The sequence below is a fragment of the Coenobita brevimanus genome, chromosome 8, assembly GCF_032717465.1.
Source record: "Coenobita brevimanus isolate Jiangsu-jjx chromosome 8, ASM3271746v2, whole genome shotgun sequence".
Classification (NCBI taxonomy): Eukaryota; Metazoa; Arthropoda; class Malacostraca; order Decapoda; family Coenobitidae; genus Coenobita; species Coenobita brevimanus.
This window is the reverse complement of record NC_136961.1, coordinates 1,402,104-1,424,603: the sequence shown is the minus strand read 5'-3', so window position 1 is coordinate 1,424,603 and position 22,500 is coordinate 1,402,104.

Here is a 22,500-nt window from a genome sequence, read left to right as displayed (position 1 = left end):
TTGTGGTAGGTGGGGACGCCCACCATCCACTCTTTCAGTGTAGTGCTGCTCTCGGGTGTTTGCCCTTTCCTCTCCTCCCTCCATTCCTTTCTTCCTCTTCTGTCTGTCTTTCCTTCATTCTTTCCTCTTCCTTCTGCCTGTGGGTGACTTTACACTCCTTCTTCTGTCTTTCTTTCCTTCATTCTTTCCTCTTCCTTCTGCCTGTGAGTGACTTTACACTCCCTCTTCTGTCTTTCTTTCCTTCATTCTTTCCTCTTCCTTCTGCCTGTGGGTGACTTTACACTCCCTCTTCTGTCTTTCTTTCCTTCATTCTTTCCTCTTCCTTCTGCCTGTGGGTGACTTTACACTCCCTCTTCTGTCTTTCTTTCCTTCATTCTTTCCTCTTCCTTCTGCCTGTGGGTGACTTTACACTCCCTCTTCTGTCTTTCTTTCCTTCATTCTTTCCTCTTCCTTCTGCCTGTAGGTGACTTTACACTCCCTCTTCTGTCTTTCTTTCCTTCATTCTTTCCTCTTCCTTCTGCCTGTGGGTGACTTTACACTCCCTCTTCTGTCTTTCTTCCTTCATTCTTTCCTCTTCCTTCTGCCTGTGGGTGACTTTACACTCCCTCTTCTGTCTTTCTTTCCTTCATTCTTTCCTCTTCCTTCTGCCTGTGGGTGACTCTACACTGAGTGACAAGCCAAATGGTTTCCTGTACACCAGAAAACCATTTACTATGCTGGGTGGTAACCATATAACCATATTATGGCGCCTGGTGGTTTAGTGGGTAATTAAGGCGCTCCAATCGGATTGAGCCGGTGAAGGTTTATATCCAAGGGGTGGTTGGGGTTTATTGCTCATGTAATGCCACTCAGGGATGAGTGAGGCTGGTCACTCTCATCTTAAATGTCAGGACCAACTTGCCTAGCCCTGGGCTCCTACGCTCCTCATGGGGCAACACAGGATTGGATGATGATGATTATTATTATTGTTGTTGTTGTCATTATTATTGTTTTTGTTTTCATTATTATTATTATTAGTTTTTTTTTTTCAATTGTTTTTTCAACTGTTTTGTCCTCCCTTCCAGGCCAATATGTTGGACCTGTAGGTGTGGCTGCCTCACAGGACTGGTGTGGGGTTGGCTCCTGTGGCTGGCTGTTCCCTAAGGCCAACATTGTAAAGAGTTAAGGCAGCTGCCCTGGCCGTGGGTGCCTGCTGGTGGCTGTCTATGCTGCTCGATCTCTAGCAGCCTCTGTATCCAGTCCCTTAGCCCTGGACAACTTCATCCCAGGTCTTTTTTGGTCTTCCTTTTGCAACCCTAATGTGAGTGAATGGAAGTGTGGCCCACTGGACTGGACACACTTGGGCTGCTGGACATTGCTACTCCTCACCCTGCCCTAGGGTGGGAAAGGAGGTCCAGATGATGATGATGGTGATGATAATGTGAGCATCTTTGTTAGGCTTTTGACTTGGCTGTATTAATTATGGCTAAATTTTGGTGTGCCAGTTGCTATACCCCTTTCACTCAAACCTGGCCTAAAATTACCATCTCTACGCATTGAATCCTGACCTGTTGGAAAATTATCTATCTATTGCCAGACACCTTAATTCTGTAAAGGGTGGCCACAAACAAATCACCTCCATGTCGCCCTGGCACCCGCCAATTCATTGCCTTGCTCGCAGCTCACACCCCCTTCTCTCATATACCTCTCCACTCCATCCCTCCATATCATCCTTGGCCTCCCCCTCCACCTCACTCACATACACTCTCCTCGTCAGTCTCTCGCTCTCCATCCTCTCCACATGGCCAAACCACCTCAGTGTGTTTCTCCTAACGCTTCCTATCACATCCACATCCACACCACAACGCTCCTTCACTTCCTCATTTGTCAGTTTGTCTCTCCATGTAACTCGACATACTCCTCTCTCACATACACTCTCCTCATCAGTCTCTCACTCTCCATCCTCTCCACATGGCCAAACCACCTCAGTGTGTTTCTCCTAACGCTTCCTATCACATCCACATCCACACCACAACGCTCCTTCACTTCCTCATTTGTCAGTTTGTCTCTCCATGTAACTCGACATACTCCTCACTCACATACACTCTCCTCATCAGTCTCTCACTCTCCATCCTCTCCACATGGCCAAACCACCTCAGTGTGTTTCTCCTAACGCTTCCTATCACATCCACATCCACACCACAACGCTCCTTCAATTCCTCATTTGTCAGTTTGTCTCTCCATGTAACTCGACATACTCCTCACTCACATACACTCTCCTCATCAGTCTCTCACTCTCCATCCTCTCCACATGGCCAAACCACCTCAGTGTGTTTCTCCTAACGCTTCCTATCACATAGTAACATAATAATAATAATATAATGCTGGTAATGAGGAAGTGCAGTGGAGAGGATGTAGAGTCACAGTATTGTATTTTCCTGCCATTGAACGTCTTGAAATACTCTCCTCAAGGGTAACAGTTTGGGCCAAGTTAAGGTAAAAAGACAACAGTGGTCCCTCACATTTAGCGATTGTCTTATGCATTTAGCGACGTGGGGCCTGACGTTACACCGTGCCCCTGACCTAATCCCATAATGCCTTGTCCAACTGCCACCAGACCGCCATTGTCATCATTGTTGTTAGCGTCTGGCCACCTTGGGTTCTTTTTTTTCTCACTGTGTAAAGCATTTGGCATCTTTCACTGGTGAGAAGATGTATAACATACAGTACTGTATCTGTATAATGTATTGCTAATACACTGTGTTTCACCTTCAGCACTTAAAGTAGGAAATTGGGGATCAAAAGGGTGACATGGAGGATGAGTGCAGACTAACTGATATTTTTCCCGTATAAAGAAACGTTGGGTCTGGTTAGTACTTGGATGGGTGACCGCCTGGGAACACCAGATGCTGTTGGCATAACGTTCTCCCTACGTGTCAACTGGGGTTGGTGGAGGATTAGTGCCCCTCCCTGTAAAACAATTAACTCTAAGCCCTTGGCCACCCTGTTTGGGATACATGGCGTCTGGCAATGAATGAATGAAAGTACACTTTGCAGTTAGCGATGGTTTCACTAGACTAATTAAAACGCAAAGGACCACTGTTCAGATACCAAGTGTGTGGCCTCGCTTCACTGTCTTGGTAGTGCTGCCCATGGTCAGTGGTAGGCAAGAATATATTGCAGATTTTTACATTTTCTGTTAAACTGTTTGTGTGTGTGTGTGTGTGTGTGTGTGTGTGTGTGTGTGTGTGTGTATGTGTGCACCAGGTTGTTATGTTCAAGTGACCACCTCAGCCTTGATGTATCTGTCTCTATGTCCTTGTTTCATGTATTGCTAAGAATAAAAATATCTGCTGGTGACCTGTCTATCTGTTCCCTGATACTTTAATCCCTTCAGAGGTGGCCACAAACAAATCACCTCCATGTCACCCTGTATATGTGGCTGCCCTCCCTCTCCCATTCCATCTTGCCATCCTTACTGTGTTCCATGTCTGGTCCTTGGTTGTCAAATGTGGATCCCTTCCAGTCCAAGGCTTCTTCTTCTTCTTCTTTTTTCTGAGACAGTGAATGAAGGAAGGAAAATCAAAGGAAATAAAAAACCAGTGCATGTGCATAAAGGCCTCGTCCATTCATAAACTATTACTAACAACTGGGTTTAAATAAAAGTGGATTAAATGTTTGTGGGCAGCAGCTGTCAGGAAGTGAATGCCAGAGAGTAGTAGTTCTGGGGATAAATGAATTGTGATAAGCAGAGGTTGTGCATTGCTGGGCAGACAGTGTGATAAGCAGAGGTTGTGCATTGTGGGGGAGAGAGTGTGAGTTCATGGGCGCTCCCAGCTGCCCGAGTATTTCGGAAGAAAATGTGAAGGGGAGACAATTGAAGCCAGTTGGTTAGAACACTTACGGTAAAAATATCGATAATATAATGCTAAAGAAGCAACATCTCTATGTACTGATAATGGAGGAAGGTCCTGCGTAATGACAGGATTATTGATTAATCTAATGGCTTTATTTTGAATTTTGTCCAACTGCCTCAATGCAACCGCTCCACATCCACTCCACAGTGGTGAACAGTATTCGATCTGAGAACGCACGTGACTTTTGTATATTGTGGCCATCTGCTCGTCAGTGAAGAACTCACCAACTCTGTAGGATACAAAAACCCACACTGGCAGACGAAAAAAGATGTATTCCAAACAGTTTCGGCAACAACTGTCGCCCTCTTCAGTGGATCTACAGACCAAGAGTGGTACATACAAATGCTGAGAAGCTGCTTATATGCAGGGTGAGGACACGTTTTCCCAACCACACCTGATGTGACCTCACCTGACTCTCCCTCTACTCTGTCCACGACCTGAGTGAGGGATTACAAGGGGTGGCAAGGACCTTGCCACTAATCTTCTCATCACAGGATCTAATTTATACATTCCTTCACTATGGTTAAAATTATTATATCTCTATACATACAGCTTGCACACTCCTACGTTTCTTATAGTTACTACATTTGTACAATATTTGGCTAGAATTCCAGTCGATTCTATGGTCGTTTTCCGAAGAGTGAACGTACACTGCGTTATTTATGTTGCCTGTCTTACAAGCATACTTGTGTTCCTTAATGTGAGTGTCCAAATCCCTTCCAGTTTCACCAATATAAACTAAATCACAGTCTCTACATGGAATTTTGTATACCCCTGCAGTTTCGTTACTAATGGATTTATTCTTTACCAGCATTGATCTTAAGGTGGAAGTATATCTAAATGCAATGTTTACATCCAAATCATGACTCACAGACTTCACCAAGCTAAATTTTGACACATACGGAACCGTGATGTATGGCTTATTTTGCTGACTTTGTGATGTTGGTCTAGGTACAAAAAAGGCTTTTCTGGCTTTAAAATACGCTTTCCTTATAAACCAACTGGGATATCTAAAAATATTTTCCATATCTTGGCATTTTCCGTATCCAGATGTTGGGGACTACTAATTCTGAGTGCTCTAAGGAACATAGAAGAAATAACTGACATTTTAGTGGAACTGTGGTGATATGAATAATAATGTACAGTATATACAAATTGCACTGGGTTGGTTTCCTGTATACAGAAAAGCTAAGTGTCCCAAGTTCATCCCTGTGTACAAATACATCTAAAATCGGAAGGGAACCATTATTTTCCCATTCAACTTTAAATTTAATTAAGGGAACCAGTGCATTTAATTTGGTAAGAAAATCGTCAAAGTTAGCGTATACATCTGGCCAAAATGAAAACACATCATCAACATACCTATACCAAATTAAATTTTGAGGAGATATTGTGGTAAGAAGGTTGGATTCAAAATATTCCATGTACAGGTTACTAAGAATTGGAGAGAGGGGCGAACCCATACCCATACCAGACTTTTGCATGAAAAACTGATCACCAAAAGAAAATGCATTACACTGCACACAAAGGCTAATAAGTTGGAGAAAGACATCATGTGGCATGCCGAGATCAATGTTACAATTAGGTAATTTTTCTTCCAAGAAACTAATTACATCTTCAATAGGGACTTTAGTAAAAAGCGAATCTACATCAAAACTGACCAACCTGCCACTGGAGAAACTGAGAGACAATCTTATCAATAAAATCAGTAGAGTTTTGGACATGGGATCTAGAGAATGTGCCAACCAATGGTGCTAATTTGTTCGCTAGAAATTTTGAAAGTTTGTAAGTGAATGAGCCACACTGTGAGATGATAGGACGAAGGGGAATCTGTGGTTTATGGGTCTTTGGTAACCCATAAATGTAAGGTAATTTTGGATTAATTTGAATGAACTTACTTGCATCAATGTTTGCCACATCCTTTAAAAGGCTTTTGACTTTCTTATTAACCCTTCAACCGCGGGTGTCATTCCAGAATGACATTGAAAAAACTGGACCAAACCGCGGGTGTCATTCTGGAATGTTCGTGAATATTTTGAACACCGCACGTTTTTCCTGTGCGCAAATTGTTTCACGCAAGAGTAGCTGTCAAGTTCTTTCACGCCAGCCCTCCCACACCTCCCTTCTCCCACCCCCCGGGGGCCCCCCCACCCCTGCCCTGACACGCATCAATCAGTATCTGTCCAGCTCTGTGCGTGATAATGGCGCTCTGTCCCGAGTCATCATCGCTCGCTTCCTCCTCGGAAATTCCTAGTGCTAGTGTGCCTTCGACCTCTACACCGAAGAAGGAACTCCCGACGGCGAGGCAGAAGGGGTTGAGCACCCCAGAAATTAGGACAGAGCTGGATAAAACTGTAAGTACAACTCTGGATTGTGGCAGTGAGAGTGATACACTTACCGCAAGTAGTGATGACTATGCAGTTATTGCTGGTGAACCGTTTATGATTGAACACTTGGGCAGTGACAGTGATGAAAGTGAGCATGTTGTCTCCCCCCCACCGCCCACAACTTACTCTGGGAAAGGGAAGGCGCCCATGGGGAAAATGGGTGTAGCATGTGGGAAGGGAGTGAAGTGGAAACTTACGTCTCCTACACCAGGCCCTAGCAAGCATTTCCCACCACTTTCCCGTTCCCCTAGCCCTATTGCCCTCACATCATCTTCATCTTCTGCCGTGCCCTCTCCTCAGTCAACATCATCTGAGGTATACGAATTCGCAGAGCCTGCACAGTGAGGGAAGGCAGGCCGTGCAGGCAGGGTAAGCAGGGCAGGCCGGCCTAGAACAAAAGGGGTGCGTGGCAGCAGGAGGGCAAAGCGTTGTGATAAGCGGGGAAGAAAGGGTCAGATTTCACCACACACCAGGCCAGTAACCCCCCCGCCTGCCCCCCGCCCACTCACCACCCCCCCACTCACCCCCTCCTGCCTCACCTCCTGCCTCACCCATTGCCTCCACCTCAACTCCTTCTCACAGGGAAAAGAGTGCAATGCGACCTGCCACTGCCACTGAACCACGCACCGGGAAAGTGGATGCATTTGTTTGGTCTGATGGTGCTGATTTTCAGCCACACAATCCGCCGTTTGACATGACAAATGCCGGAATACAGCCTGCCTTCCCATGCAACGCAGGAGATGACTTTGTTGACTACTTCCTGGCCTTCATGGATGACGAAATCGTGCAGTTTGTCAGCAATGAGACCAATAGGTATGCAGCTCAGTGTGCAGCAGAAGGGCTGGGACCTATTGGCTCACCAAAGCAAGTGTCGTGGTTGCCTGTCGGGATCAGAGAGCTGTATGTGTTCTTTGCACTGATGTTCTTGATGCCCCATATCAAGAGACATGAGTTGGAGGAGTACTGGCTGGTTGATGACATTACTTCTATCCCAACATTCAGGAAGTACATGTCACGAGATCGGTTCCGACAGCTGCTAGGATACCTGCACTTCGCTGACAATGAAAACCTGTCCCAAACTGACCCTTTGTGGAAAGTGAGGGATTTCCTCAACAGGATTAGGGATCGATTTATGCGATTTTTCCGTCCTATGCAAAAAGTCGTCATAGATGAATCCCTGGTATTGTTCAGAGGACGTCTCAAATTCATGCAGTACATCCCCAGCAAACGCCACAGCTTTGGGATAAAGTTCTTTGTGCTGTGTGACTGTGAGACGGGGTATATCCTTGATTTCGTTATCTACTCTGCAAGTACAATGGACGTGGACAGGAAAGACCCCCTTGGCTTCTCTGGCTCTGTAGTAGAATTGCTGATGGAGAGGTATTTTGGTGGGAATCATGTGCTGTACAGGGACAATTACTACACAGCATCGAAACTCGCCAAATACCTGGCTGAACACGGCATCGGCACTGTTGGCACTGTACGGAGCCACAGGAAAGAGTGGCCAAGTTTCCCAGAAGCATCATCATCATCCAAGGGAGATGTTCACCTGAAGAAGTCAGACAAGCTTCTGGCGATCAGGTGGCATGACAAGAAGGTCGTGAATATGCTCAGCACCATCCACAAGGGGGAATTGCAGAGAACTGGGAAGGTCAGCTACAGGACAGGAGAGCCAATCATGAAGCCCGATGCCGTCATTGACTAATATCAACATGAGACTTGTTGATAAGTCGGACATGATGATTGGCGAGATAGACTGTCTCAGGAGAAACACCCGATGGTACAGGAAGGCTTGCCTCCACATGCTCGATACGTGCATGCTCAACGCCTTCCTCCTCTACAAGACACAAGTCGGGGGCATAAGGCAACCATCCCTGAGACAGTTCTCCAAGACTGTCGTGCAGCAGCTGCTTGCACGATTTGGTCAGGTGACGGCATTGGTCCCGAGGCGACACTCTAACACACAACCTGACCATCTTGAGTGCCGCAATTACATGAGCCGGCACCAGCTTGTGAAACTGTCTCTCATCGCAGGCGGCAGGTTGTCACAGGGCCGCTGCAGAGTGTGTCATTACACCACACGGAGGCCTCGGGCGAGAAAAATGAGAACACACAAGTGCCAGGAATGCCAAGTCGCTCTCTGTGTAACTCCGTGCTTTGCCGAGTACCACTCTCTGAGTAAATACTGACAGTGACAGTGATATACAGTGATGCGACAGTGACGTGCTTTACCAATAATTGTATAATGGATAATGTAGTAATAAGGGATATTTTGCCTAGAAAACAATGTAAATATTGACCAGTATAATAAGTGATATGGTAATAAGAAAATCTGCGGCACTGCTGTGATGCTGTGATGCGACAGTGACGTGCTTTACCAATAATTGTATAATGTAGTAATAAGAGATATTTTACCTAGAAAATTATGTAAATATGGCCAGTATATAAGTGATATGGTAATAGGAAAATCTGCGGCTGCTGTGATTCTGTGATGCGACAGTGACACAATATAGTAATAAGTGCAGTGTAAATATAATGTATATTGCCCAGATTATATGTAAAATAGTAATAGAAGTTAGAAATAATGAAAACATCGCCGCTAACCAAACGTCAGTGAGTGTGTGATGCCGCAGTGACGTGCGGGCAATTACAGTGCCTTTTACCTACCTCAGTGAACACAGAGTGGGTGTTTATCGTATGTGCAGTGTTCATATATGTTTATAGTACTATTATCAGAGAGTGGTTGGCATTTGGTACTGGTGTGTGGGGCGTAAAATAGTGATTTTACACCCCTCACTTCTAACGGCACTGCCCGTCCTGTGAAAGTCCACAAAGCCATGAAACCTACATCACTGCAAAGCTGAAGGTTAGTACTTTCTAATGGTACCTTATTTTTTGCTCTAGCTTTATTCTGTGCAGAGTTATTAAGGTTTAAAGGTTTGTTTACATTTGGCTGGAACCCCCGCGGGAGAGACCAGTCGGGGCAAAACAATGCCCGCGGTTAAAGGGTTAAAGTCTGTGGCTAACCTCTTGAGAGGGGATGACACAAGTTCTTCGTAAGTAGTGGCATCACTCAACAGGTGGTTCATCTTCTCCACATAATCAGGTTTGTCAAAAATGACCACACAATTACTTTTGTCCGCTTTTGTAATAAGAATAGAATTATTTTTCTTGAGACTTTCAAGGGCGAAACGAATACGTCGTGGTATGGAGTCATTGGATTTAAAATTTCCTATGAAACTGCTAATTATTAAACCAGTAAGGCACGGGATATCCAGCTTGCTGTTAAAGGTATCCTATTTCATGGTCACGATAGTGTGACTCCTCAGCCGTCACGAACTCTGTACATAAGTCCCAGTTTTTTAGAATCATTTTTAGCAAGGGATTTAACATATGCTGTCCAGCTTAGGCTGGGGTTTAGAGTAACACCTAGGATATCAGTTGTGGATATGGGAATACTGACATCATTTAAAATTATGTGAAAGTCTGAGGGATTCTTTCTGTTGGAGAAATTAATGTATTTAGTTTTCTGAGCACTAAATGAGACCAGATTTGTTTGTACCCACTGATTAATTTTAGATTAATTTGAAAGTTATTTGCTCATTTTACTGGGCAGTAGAAACAATATCACAGCAATTTGACAGCGTTTAGTTTTCCCACCACAAGTTTGCATTTCCTTAGTTTTTAGATTTTCTTGTATCACCTATCTCAGTTTTGGTTTAGATGTAAAGATATTGGAACCATTTTTATGTGGAGGAGTGTATGGCTAGGGTTTGTCGGCCTTTTATAACTTTATCTGTCTATCTATTGCCAGACGCCTTAATTCTGTAAGGGGTGGCCACAAACAAATCGCCTCCATGTCGCCCTGTCCCCCATCATTTCACTGCCCTGCTCCCAGCTCACACCTCCGTCTCTCATATACCTCTCCACTTCATCCCTCCACCTCCTCCTTGGCCTCCCCCTCCCTATCACCCCCTCCACCTCACCCACATACACTCTCCTCGTCAGTCTCTCCATCCTCTCCACATGGTCAGTTTTGTGTCTTGTGCATTTTTTTCACACATGTCATGGGTGGTAGCCAGATAACAGACTGATGTGGAGCTGCCCCTGTTAGCCGGATGGAGAGATGCATATGCGGCATTCACCCAGGAACCAAACCCTCTCACACACACACACACACACACACACACACCTTTGCTTTGTCACATTATGGAATACTCTGTGTTGGAGAGTAGGATGGTAATGATAACTGTGAGATAACCATGTAAAAATATACGCAACAGTACCATGACCATAGTCGTGGCGCGTGACTCTGAGGTTGTCATTATCGTGCCCTGGCAACCTACCATTCAAAAGTGCATCCCATTTCGTGTATAATATGAGACGCATGTGATTCGTATATAATATGTTGGTGTATAATAATATTCGTGTATAATATATTCGTGTATAATATGTTGGTGTATAATAATATTCATGTATAATATATTCGTGTATAATATGTTGGTGTATAATAATATTCGTGTATAATATATTCGTGTATAATAATATGATTCGTGTATAATATGATACGAAATCGGACGCACTTTTGAATGGTAAGTTGCCAGGGTACGATAATGACAACCTCAGAGTCGTGCGCCGCAACTATAATGGATGCAGTGAAGTACCGTGTGTAGTTGTTTGTAATGTGTCAGCTGGTGTTGTGCAGAAATAAATGTTACTTTAAAATGTACATGGATTGTTTGAGGACAGATGGCTCCAGCAACAGAGAGAGGGAGGGAGAGGGGTGAGTGAAGTGAGAAAGAGGGAGGGAGGGAAAGGGTAGGGTAGAGTAGAGAGGGAGGGAAGGAAAGGGTAGGGTAGGGTAGAGAAGGAGGGAAGGAAAGGGTAGGGTAGGGTAGAGAAGGAGGGAAGGAAAGGGTACGGAAGGAGGGAGAGAGGGAGGCAAGGAAAGGGTAGGGAAGGAGGGAGAGAGGGAGGGAAGGAGGGAGAGAGGGAGGGAAGGAGGGAGAGAGAGGAGAGACACAAGAACATAAGAAGAGAGGATAACTACAGTAGCTAGTTGTCATGTACTAAGCAACTCCTGTAAGAATAAATAAACAACTAAAATAAGACAAGGATAGCCAAGAAGATGGCTCTCTCCCACCCACCGAACCCTCCACCTGACACCGGGAAGAAAAAATACTTGTGTTTGGAAATCGGGTGTTTGGATTTGGCAGGGTGTATTGTTCTGCCCATCCCCTCTCCCCTGACAAATGAGGAAGCGAAGGAGCGTTGTGGTGTGGATGTGGATGTGGAGTTACATGGAGAGACAGACTGACAAATGAGGAAGTGAAGGAGCGTTGTGGTGTGGATGTGGATGTGGAGTTTCATGGAGAGACAGACTGACAAATGAGGAAGTGAAGGAGCGTTGTGGTGTGGATGTGGATGTGATAGGAAGCGTTAGGAGAAACACACTGAGCTGGTTTGGCCATGTGGAGAGGATGGAGGGTGAGAGACTAATGAGGAGAGTGTATGTGAGTGAGGTGGAGGGTGGGAGAGGGAGAGGGAGGGGGAGGCCAAGGATGAGATGGAAGGATGGAGCTGAGAGGTATATGAGAGAGGGGGGTGTGAGCTGGGAGCAGGGCAGTGAACGGGGGGGGGGGGCAGGACGACATGGAGACGATTTGTTTGTGGTCACCCCTTACTGGATTAAGGCGTTTGGCAATAGATAGATAAGATAGAGAGACACTCCTCTATCAGGCTCAATAATACACGGTTTATTCTCAACACGTTTTATACAGGAAAAACTCACGTATATATAGTTACAAAGACACACACTGGCGGGAATATTAAAGGGTGATTTATTTAGAGTGTTTGGGTGATATTATTATTATTATTATTATTATTATTTCTACTGTTATTATTATTGCTACTACTACTACTACTACTGCTACTACTGCCATTACTACTACTACTACTACTACTACTACTACTACCACTACTACTACTACTACTACTACTACTAATTCTTTCTCTTACTCAGTCTGTCTTTTGGATATTGCTTTTGCTCAGTAATAAAACTAAAACAGCAATGGTAGTAGTAGTAGTAGTGGTAGTTGCAGTAGTAGTAGTAGTAGTAGTAGTTGTTGTAGTAGTTGCAGTAGTAGTAGTAGTAGTAGTAGTAGTAGTAATAGTTGCAGCAGCAGCAGTAGTAGTAGTAGTGGTAGTAGTGTGAAATTTGAACATAATAATTACAGCATGGTGGTAGTAGTAGTAGTAGTAGTAGTAGTAGTAATGATAATAATAGTAGTAGTAGTAATAGTAGTAGTAATAGTAATAGTAGTAGTAGTAGTAGTATGAGAACTGAACATAATAATTACAGCATGATAATAAAAACAATAATAATAATAATAATAATAATAATAATACAGGTAATAATAATAATAATAATAATAATAATAATAATAATAATAATAATAATAAAAATCATAATAATAATAATGCAAGTAAATTAACACATACATCCATGACTGGTCACCTGATAACACACACACACACACACACACAAATTTATCCTCACAAGAATTTTGATTATGAGGTTCAGTTCTTACCGTCCATGACAGGTATGTATGGTGTGTGGGAGGCGGGGCAGGAACACGCGCCCAAAACACATACATTTTGTGGTGGCGGGAGGATGCGATTATAAAGTCATTCAAAGCTGGTTTAGCAGAGGACAAAGTGCAGATCTCACGCCATTACTAGTTCCGTGAGTCATTACATAGCGATTACAGTGAGTGAGGGTGATTAGTAAGTACAGGATTGATATTACAGTATATGGTACAAGACTGACATTTGGGTAAAGCCTATTTGCGCCGTGATTGTAGTCGTGGCGCACGACTCTGAGGTTGTCATTATCGTACCCTGGCAACCTACCATTCAAAAGTGCGTCCGATTTCGTGTATAATATGAGACGCGTGTGATTCGTGTATAATATGTTGGTGTATAATAATATTCGTGTATAATATATTCGTGTATAATAATATGATTCGTGTATAATTTGATGTAAAATCAGACGCACTTTTGAATGGTAGGTTGCCAGGGTACGATAATGACAACCTCAGAGTCGTGCGCCGCGACTATAGTATTAATAGTATGTGGTACGAGACTGACATTTGGGTAAAGCCTATTTGTGCCGTGAGTGGGACAGCGCTACAGTGAAGCATGCTACGGTAATGCCAACGGTAGCCTCTGATGTCATTCTTCACCCCAAACCATCTTCTATCACTATTCATCATTAAACTACAATATTTTTCCCATTTTCTCACATCATCACCATCATCATTATCATCATCCGGACTTCCTTATTTTTCCCGTTTTCTCACATTATCATCATCATCATCATCCGAACCTCCTTTCCCACCCTAATTTATCATATCAGAACCAGCGATGTGATAGGAAGCGTTAGGAGAAACACACTGAGGTGGTTTGGCCATGTGGAGAGGATGGAGAGTGAGAGACTGACGAGGAGAGTGTATGTGAGTGAGGTGCATGTGGAATTACATGGAGAGACAGACTGACAAATAAGGAAGTGAAGGAGCGTTGTGGTGTGGATGTGGATGTGATAGGAAGCGTTAGGAGAAACACACTGAGGTGGTTTGGCCATGTGGAGAGGATGGAGAGTGAGAGACTGACGAGGAGAATGTATGTGAGTGAGGTGGAGGGGAGGGAGAGGGAGGGGGAGGCCAAGGATGAGATGGGGTGGAGAGGTATATGAGGGGGGTGTGACCTGGAAGCAGGGCAGTGAAATGGTAGGGGACTGGGACGTGGAGGCGATTTGTTTGTGGCCACCCCTTACGGGATTAAGGCATCAGGCAATAGACAGATACAGTAGATAGATAGTGTACTGTAGGCTGTGTAGAGATGTTCACCGGAGCATAGCCAGGGGTTCAGTCAGGGGGGGAAAGGGCTTAATATTGGTCGTCATTATTTGTAATAGCTGCTTTGGAAAGTCTAAAAACTATAGATTAATTAAAAAATATAAATACATTTTGTGTTAAATAATGAAGTAAGTAGCCTGGCAATAATCATAAATACCAGAGAGAATAAATAAAAATAGTGTATTTAAAAAGGACTTTATAACAACCTTCCTGTTCAGCGTATCAGGTTAAAGACGGCGACCCTCGACTTCTGCTTGGCGCGTGACTCTGAACAACCCACCATTCAAAAGTGCGTCTGATTTCGTGTATGAGACGCAAGTGATTCGTGTATAATATGTTCGTGCATAGTAATATTCGTGCATAATAATATGATTCGTGTATAATATGATACGAAATCAGACGCACTTTTAAATGGTAGGTTGCCAGGGTACGATAATGACAACCTCAGAGTCGTGCGCCGCGACTATAGCACAAAAGACACTGAAGGAGCGTGAGAAGGACGGCTACTGTCACTTGGGTAGGAGTGAGAGGTGGAAAGTTGGACACAAAGCAGAGGACTCCTGGCAAACTTTCACTTATGGCTGTACATTGTTCACTATAATCACTGAACATCACCAATTTTACCATAACATAACATAACATAACATAACATAACATTACTCAGAATAGCTAAAGTTAATGACTTAGCCTAGGGTTCCTTCCCCATTCACAAATAAAGAGATAAATTATTTTTAAAAATGTGCAAAGGGAAAGGAGTTTGTGAATGCCACTCAAGCCTTTGTTTACAGGGTTTGTGTAGTTGTGTGTCATTTATTGTGTTTTTTTGAGTAACCCCAGCCTGTCTGGCCAAGCAGACCCATCAACCACAGGCAAACAACCGTCCCTGCAGGCCTGTCCCATGCAGTGAGCTGATGTTTCCTTGTGGTGGACAACACCTCGCCACAGCAAGGCTTGGGGAAGAGTGTGGAGGTTTGGCTTCTGGGTGGATGCCGCATTTGTCTCTCCTCAGTTAACAGGGGCACCACAGCAGGTTCCACATCAACCTGTTACAGTATTTGGTTATATGGTTACTACCCAGCTTTGTAAATAGTTTGTTGGGTTACAGGAAGTCATGTTGAAGTGTGATTCTTGGTAAGCCTAAAGTCACCCATATCAAATGCCCCAATAGTGACCCTTCAGCCCGACAACGTCTTCTCTTGTTTGAATTTTTAAATTTATTCTTGTTGTCCTCAGAGGAGTGTAGTCACCAGACACATTTACTGGCAGGCTTCCGGACTCCAACAGTAACTCTTGGTGCAGAAAGTTTGTCAGTAATTTCAGAGTAACAGTAATTTCAGGGTAACCTTCCTTCAACAGTGTTTCTCCTGCCACACGTCTTGAAATCTGAAGTCGGCCTGTCGGTGTGCAACGGGAGGCAAACGTACTCAGCTCTAGACCAGTATTCAGAGTGAGGGGATGGAGTGGAGGCTTATCTTCTTACTTTTAGAACACCAGTAATTACATATAATAAACCAGTGACTTACTTTATGAAAGTAAATACAATGAATATTTTACATAAAAGGTATCAGAATCATTTCATCAAAACAATTATACTCGTAGTTTAGGCTCAGTGCATTTTGATCTGATTGTTTCACTGGATTGGTGGTAATTCTGCCATAAATCACACCCCTTTTTTCAAAGTGCTGGATCTGGCCCTGTACATAATAACCTTCATTCATCCCTTCGAACAGCAAGAACAAAACTAAAATTGACGTAGTCTGGCTGAAGAGATCAAACACATCACCGTTTTCAATAATATCTAGAGTCATTTCAGTGTCTCCCAGTTCAAGCCAGTACTGGTGGAGGGACCCAGTATCTCCCAGTTCAAGCCTGTACCGGTGAGCCTAGTAGCACTCGGTATCTCCCAGTTCAAGCCAGTACCGGTGGCGGGACCCAGTAGCTTCGTACGATTCCCGGAGTCTCGATGTTCAGCTTAGATGAGAATTGTACTAAGGATGTGTCAGAGTCTTGGGCAGCTGGTGACCTGTTTTGTATCGTCCCTGTCACCACCTCACCCTCTCCTCCCTGCCTCTCACGTTTCCTTTCCTCTTCCCTCCTTTCTTCTCCTGTCCTGTGCTTTTCCTCCCTCTTCTCCTTTCCTTGTGCTTTGGTTTCCACCTCCCCTTTCAGCCCCTCCGTGGTGGGGCGTATGATGATCTCTGGGGTGTTCTCCCTAACGTAGGACATTATGGGGCTCAGGGGCGCCCCAAGGCCTTCTGCGGGAGTAGGGGGGACGCCGACAACCTTCCACCCCTCGTAGGATGACTCGTCGATGACCGGGGCCTTGAAGCTGCTCCGATCTTGGTGCGGCGGTGGAGAGTCGCTGTGGTCGTACAGGAAGGGGGAGTACGAGCCGTGGATGTTCCGTGGACTTAACCTAGTAATGACGACCGGGGACGTGGTGGTTGGTCTGGTGGTTGTGGTAGCTGTGGTGGTGGTAGTTGGTTGCTGGTCTGTGGTGGTGGTGTGCCTGTAAACTGGTCTCAGGTCTGTGGCTTTGGTAGTGATAGGTGTGGTGGTGGTGGTGGTGGTGGTGGAGGTGGTAGGTGAAGGTGTGGTGGGCAGGGGTGAGGTGGGAATGATAGGGGGTGTGCGTGGGATGTGTGCACGGGCAATATTGATAAGCTGTGTTTGTTCCGGGGTGTCAGGGCGTTGTACTGGTGGGATGGTTGGTGGCAGTGGTGGGATAGAGCCTGGCCGGTGTACTCTAGCAGGGTGTGGGCGGGGTGGAGGGTCTCTGGGTGGGACTTCAGTGGGTGTTGGTTCAGTTTCATGTTTTGTTTCACCCAGGCCCAGCAGCGACCAGAAGGAATTGGAGGATGGCTTGGCTGGGAGGACACGGTGGGTGACGGCATGTGGCTGTGGCTTGCGTTGAGGTGCCTGTGGAGTGGCCATGTGTGTGCGTTTCTGCAGCCACGAGGGTTCCCTGGCGTGTGCGTGTGGTAGCGATGGGCGTGCCTGTGTGAAGATAGGGACAGGGACTGGGATGATGGGACGTCCAGCTGCCCCTGACCTGTCCACACTGGCCGGGAACCTCAACTTAGCAGCAATGATGGCCTCCTTGTCCTCTTCTGTTACTTCATCCTTAAGTTCCAAGCTGTTCGAAGGGCTGGGCTGGGACAGGGCTTGAGCTGAGGGCTGAGGAGGCTGCTGAGGGCTGTCTTGCTCCCCTGTGGGCTGTGGCGAGGGCTGGGTGTGTTGAAGGCTCAGTGGTGGCTGTGGTGGCTGCAGGCTGTGGTGCTCCCGTGGTTGGTGTGGAGAGGGCGGTGTGTCAGGCGGCCCCACACTGTATGTTGTACCGACCAGAGTGGAGTGTGTGGGCCGGGAGGTGTGGCCTGGGGTGAATGGCCGCCCATACACAACCGCTCCCGTCTTCTTCTTGTTCTTCTTGGGTGAGGGTGGTGCAGGGGTCGGGGCAGGGTTGGTGCGATGGGTTAGGGCAGGCAGGGGGGCAGCTGTGACTGGGAGAGGGCTGGGTGTGGGACTGGAGGGCGGGGGGGACACCCTGCGGCCAGGGAACTGAGGGGGTGGGGGTGGGGGCGGTGCAAGGGAGGGTGGGGCTGGGGGTGGGGCTATGTCAGGGGTGGGTACAGGAATGATGGGGGCCCCAGGGGGGGGTTGCTTGAAGGGTCCCAGCACCACCACCTTCTGTGCGTTGGGCGGGGCGGGGCCGTGGGTCAGCTGGTACCGCACCCCCTGCCTCACCCCAGGCTTGGTGGGTGTCTTGGAGGCAGCGGTGTTGGTCTTGTCAGCAGGACCACTTTCACCGCGGCGGCGGGTCACAGGACTGCGACTGAAGAAGCTGAAGTTGTCAAAGAAGGAGGGTCTCGGGGGTGGCGGTGGGCGGCGGGGCGGGGGCAGGCGAGTGTTGAACACCCTTGCGGGGCCAGTATTGCCCCCAAAGGTCTCCTGCTGGGGTGGGGCATTAGGACGGAACTGGGGCAGGATGGTGCGGCGGGGTGGCACTGGCCGCCCATGGTGAGGGGTGGGATGGTGGGGCAGGTTGCCGGCCTCTACAGGCAGCGTGAAGCCTGGCTCAGGTTGACCACTGCCGTTTGGGGCCCGGAATGGCGGGTGGAGGCCGGGGCGGGGCGCTGGGGTCACTCTGGGGCCTGGGGAGGGGCGGGGGCGAGGGGGTCGGGGCTGACGGGGGGGTGGTGCAAACCCAGCCAGTGGTGGCACAGGCCCCTCCCTACCTGGCTCCTGCAGGGGTGCTGGGGGCTGTGGGGCCAGGTGGGGTGGGTTTAGGGTGGGGGGGATATCTGCAGGGGGGTGGAAGGGGGCCACAGGCTTTTTGGGCAGTGGGGGTGGGAAGAGGGTGGGGCGGCTGGGAGGAAGGGCAGGGCGGGAGAAGGGGCGGGGAGGTGGGAGGGGTGGGGGTGGGAGGGCAGAGGAGGGCAAGGGTGGAGGGCCTTCAGGCGAGTGGTTGGGTGGGGGCAGGTGTTCTGGGTGTGGCGTAGCATTGACCACCGGGGGCAGCTGCTGGGGGGTGCCCTGGGGCATGGCAGGACGGAAGGGCGGCAGGAAGGGATCTAGCTTGGAGGGGCGGAAGATCTGCCCGTCCTTTTCCTCAGCGTCAGGGAGATGCTCGGGGCTTGGGGTGGGGGCGGGGTGAGGTCTGGGGGTGGTTTTAGCACTAGGGGTGACGGGAGGCAGGGTGATGGTGGGGTGAGTGTCGGATTGTATAGTGTCTGGGTTAGGGGTGTCAACTGGCCTGGGGTGCAGCTGGGTCTTGCCAGATGGGCTGTGGGTACCATCTGTCTGTGGGCGGGAGGATGTGGGTGCTGTGGGCGGGGAGGTGTGGGTCTGTGGGTGGAAGGGGGTGGGTCCTGGTCTTGGCCTTGGCATGGCTTCAGATGAGGGACGTCTGGTGTACCTCAAGGGCGGGATGCTGGGTGGGAGGGTTGGCCGGCCATCATGAGAGGCAAGAGTAGGGCGAGGAGAAGGCCGGTGTGTGGGCGGGTCTGGTCGAGGACGTGGGTGGGGCGGGGCAGGTGTCGGGGCAGGGCGGAAGGGCAGGTGGGACGAGTGTTGGTGCCGGGGCGGGGCGGGATCGACTGGTGGTGGTGGAGTGCGAGGTGCGAGTGTTGTCTGTGGCGGAGTGCGTTGCGTCGGGTGCGTGTGTGAGGCGTGCGTTGACGTGTGCCGCGATGGTGGTTGGGTGGGTGTTTGTGTGGGTGTTTGGACTGGCTCTATATAGCCTTCAGTCTCTGTCATTGTCGTCGTTTGCTCTTCTGTCTCTTCTGTTGCTTTCTTCGCCAAACTAAATGTCGGTTTGGGCTTATACGCAACGGAAGGCGTATCCTGTCTTGTTGGTGTCCGAGCCTTCGTGTTATGCCCCTGGATCTTCGTGTTCGCGTAGCCCTTGGAGATGAGAGGTGCGATGGGGCGTCCGTGGTGCTGGTGTGGAGTGAAGCTGGATCCGTTCTTGTAGGTGTGGAGTGGGATGCCCAGGAAGGGGTGGAACTGAGACGGGAAGAGTTGGTATGGGTTGATCTCATTCTCCCTCAGTTCAGTCTCGCCGCTGGAACTGTCCCCTCTCTCTGCCATCTGGGGCGGCTGCGTTGTTGCTATTGGGTACCTGGCGGAGGACACAGAGGCAGATTAAACAACGGTGGAAACTGAGGCAGATTACGGTGGAGGGGCACTAATAGGGAGACGTGGAGGCGATTTGTTTGTGGCCACCTCTTACGGGATTAAGGCGTCTGGCAAGATAAATAGATAGATAGAAAATGAGTCATGAGTAATGTTGGAAGAGCTCCGTAGAAGAGATATCATCATCATCATCATCACCTAATCCTGTGTTGCCCCATGAGGAGCGTAGGAGCCCGGGGCTAGGCAGGTTGGTCCTGACATTTAAGATGAGAGTGACCAGCCTCACTCATCCCTGAGCGGCATTACGTGAGCAATAAACCCCAACCATCCCTTGGATATAAACCTGGACTTGGATATAAAACTTCATTCAGTGGAGTCGCTGTCACCCTCACACTTGTACGCGACACAAGGATGGACACAGCACCACGGCGCCCTTATTGCGCCGCGCATGTTGGCGGGGCGTGACTACCAAAGACACAGGACCCTAAAACGCAACATTCGTCAATTTTCAAGCATCACAAACGTCAACCTTGATGGCCTAAGCCTGAGATGTTTATATGCAGCAACGGCCAGTGAACAGCTCTGCAACGGATTACCACAGCTGAATGATACCTACAGCAGCAACGGATCGCATGGGGTGCAGGTGACAGGCGTGTTGTATATACAGCTTCACATCTCATTAATCAGTGCTCACGGATGAAAAACACCAAATTTCAAACATGCCAACATGCCAGACTCCGTGACTGAAAATAAAACACCAAACATGCGACGAAATGACTAACATCCAGCCGGTCCAAGGACGTGGTACTGCATAAAAACCTGACAACAAATGGCACTAGTATCTCCAATTCGAAATTCTTACGTACCCAGCTGGGAGCAGGGCAGTGAAATGGCTTGGGACAGGACGACATGGAGGCGATTTGTTTGTGGCCACCCCTTGCGGGATTAAGGTGACTGGCAATAGAGAGATAGATAGACTTAACCACCTCATGTCAGGGGATAGGGAGAGAATTGACCTATACCTACCCGGCAGTGGACCCGCCAAGTCATATCAGTGCCACCGCGTGAAGGCCTCCCTCTACACCACCATGGGAGAAACACTAAAAATAAGGCGCCACGGGGGAGGTGCTACGAATTTTCTTAAGTGAATTTTCTTGATTATGAGGGAAATTAATCGTAAGTGTGACTCTCTCTCTCTCTCTCTCTCTCTCTCTCTCTACCTATATACCTACCTACCTACCTATCTGTCTATCTATCTATCTATCTGTTTACGTCTCAGTCTATTTATCCATCTCTCTCTCTCTCTCTCTCTCTCTCTCTCTCTCTCTCACCTGAAGTTGGCCTGCTCTGCCTGCTTCATCACAGCAGACAGCAGGGCGGGGTCTGCGTAGGACGGGGCAGACGCGTAGGAGGGCGGCAGATTGAAGCCCTGAGGGTGAGACGGGGTTGAGTTGGGTGACTGACCTGGGTTAGGCTGGGTTATGATCTTACATATACACATACAGACACATACACATACATGCATGCTTACGTACATACATCCATATATTATACACATAAAAATATATATATTTTTTTATGTAAGGAAGAAGGAACCAAAGGCCAGGAGCGGCAATCCGTTTCTTCCAAAACAAAAACATTACAAGAGGATGAGAATATGAAACATGGTGGTAATATGACACAGGCGTTATCTCAGCTGACAAGTGCTGCCATCCATTGGTAACTGAATCAAACCTAACCATCAGGTCCCCACAGGCCACCAGAATGTTGTGGAATCACTCACTCGAGGTGGGGTGCTCTGCCAGGCTATTGTTTACTTTACACTCGGTGAAACTTTTTTCTTTTTTGACAAGATTAAAAACTTGTTATCCTATATAAATTGGTATATATGGACTATGATATATAGTGTGTTGATTAGTCATAAGATCACCTGTTGAAATGGCATAGTTTTCTGGAAAAATGTCTAGCCTAGAATTTCCGCTAATTCATTTTAAAAATGGTGTTGGGCGGCAGTATGGAACAGCGTGTTCCAAATTACCACCATTCTATTTTTTTTTTTTTTTTTTCAGGTCGCTATGAGATGATTAGGAGAAATACACTGAGGTGGTTTGGACATGTGAAGAGAATGGAGAATGAAAGACTGACTAAGAGGGTGTATGTAGGTGAGGTGGAGGGAGGGAGAGGGAGAGGTAGACCGAGGATGAGGTGGAGGGATGGAGTTGAGAGGTATATGAGGGAGGGGGGGTGAGTTGGGGGGAGGGTAGTCAAATGGTGGGTAACAGAGCGACTTGGAGGCGTTTTGTCTGCGGCCACCCTTTGCGGGATTAGGGCGTCGGGCTATAGATAGATAGATAGATAGCTATGCCGAGGAAGAAATTGGGACCAACAAAGAAGGGACTAAGGCAGAAATGGCAGGCAGAAGACATGCTAAGTTACAGAACAGTCCGTGAAGCACAAAAACGTTGAATGAAGCTGCAAGGAGCTTAAAAGTCTCCAAAGCTACACTATCAAGACAGGTGGCGAACCGTGTGGGTGGCGGTGATCCAATTGTTTTGGCAAACCAAAAGTTAGGAAGAATATGCGTGTTAATAGGAAGAAAATTCTATGGACTGGCTAGCAATGACATACGGCGGATGGCTTGTCAACTGGCGGAGAGAAATGGCATCA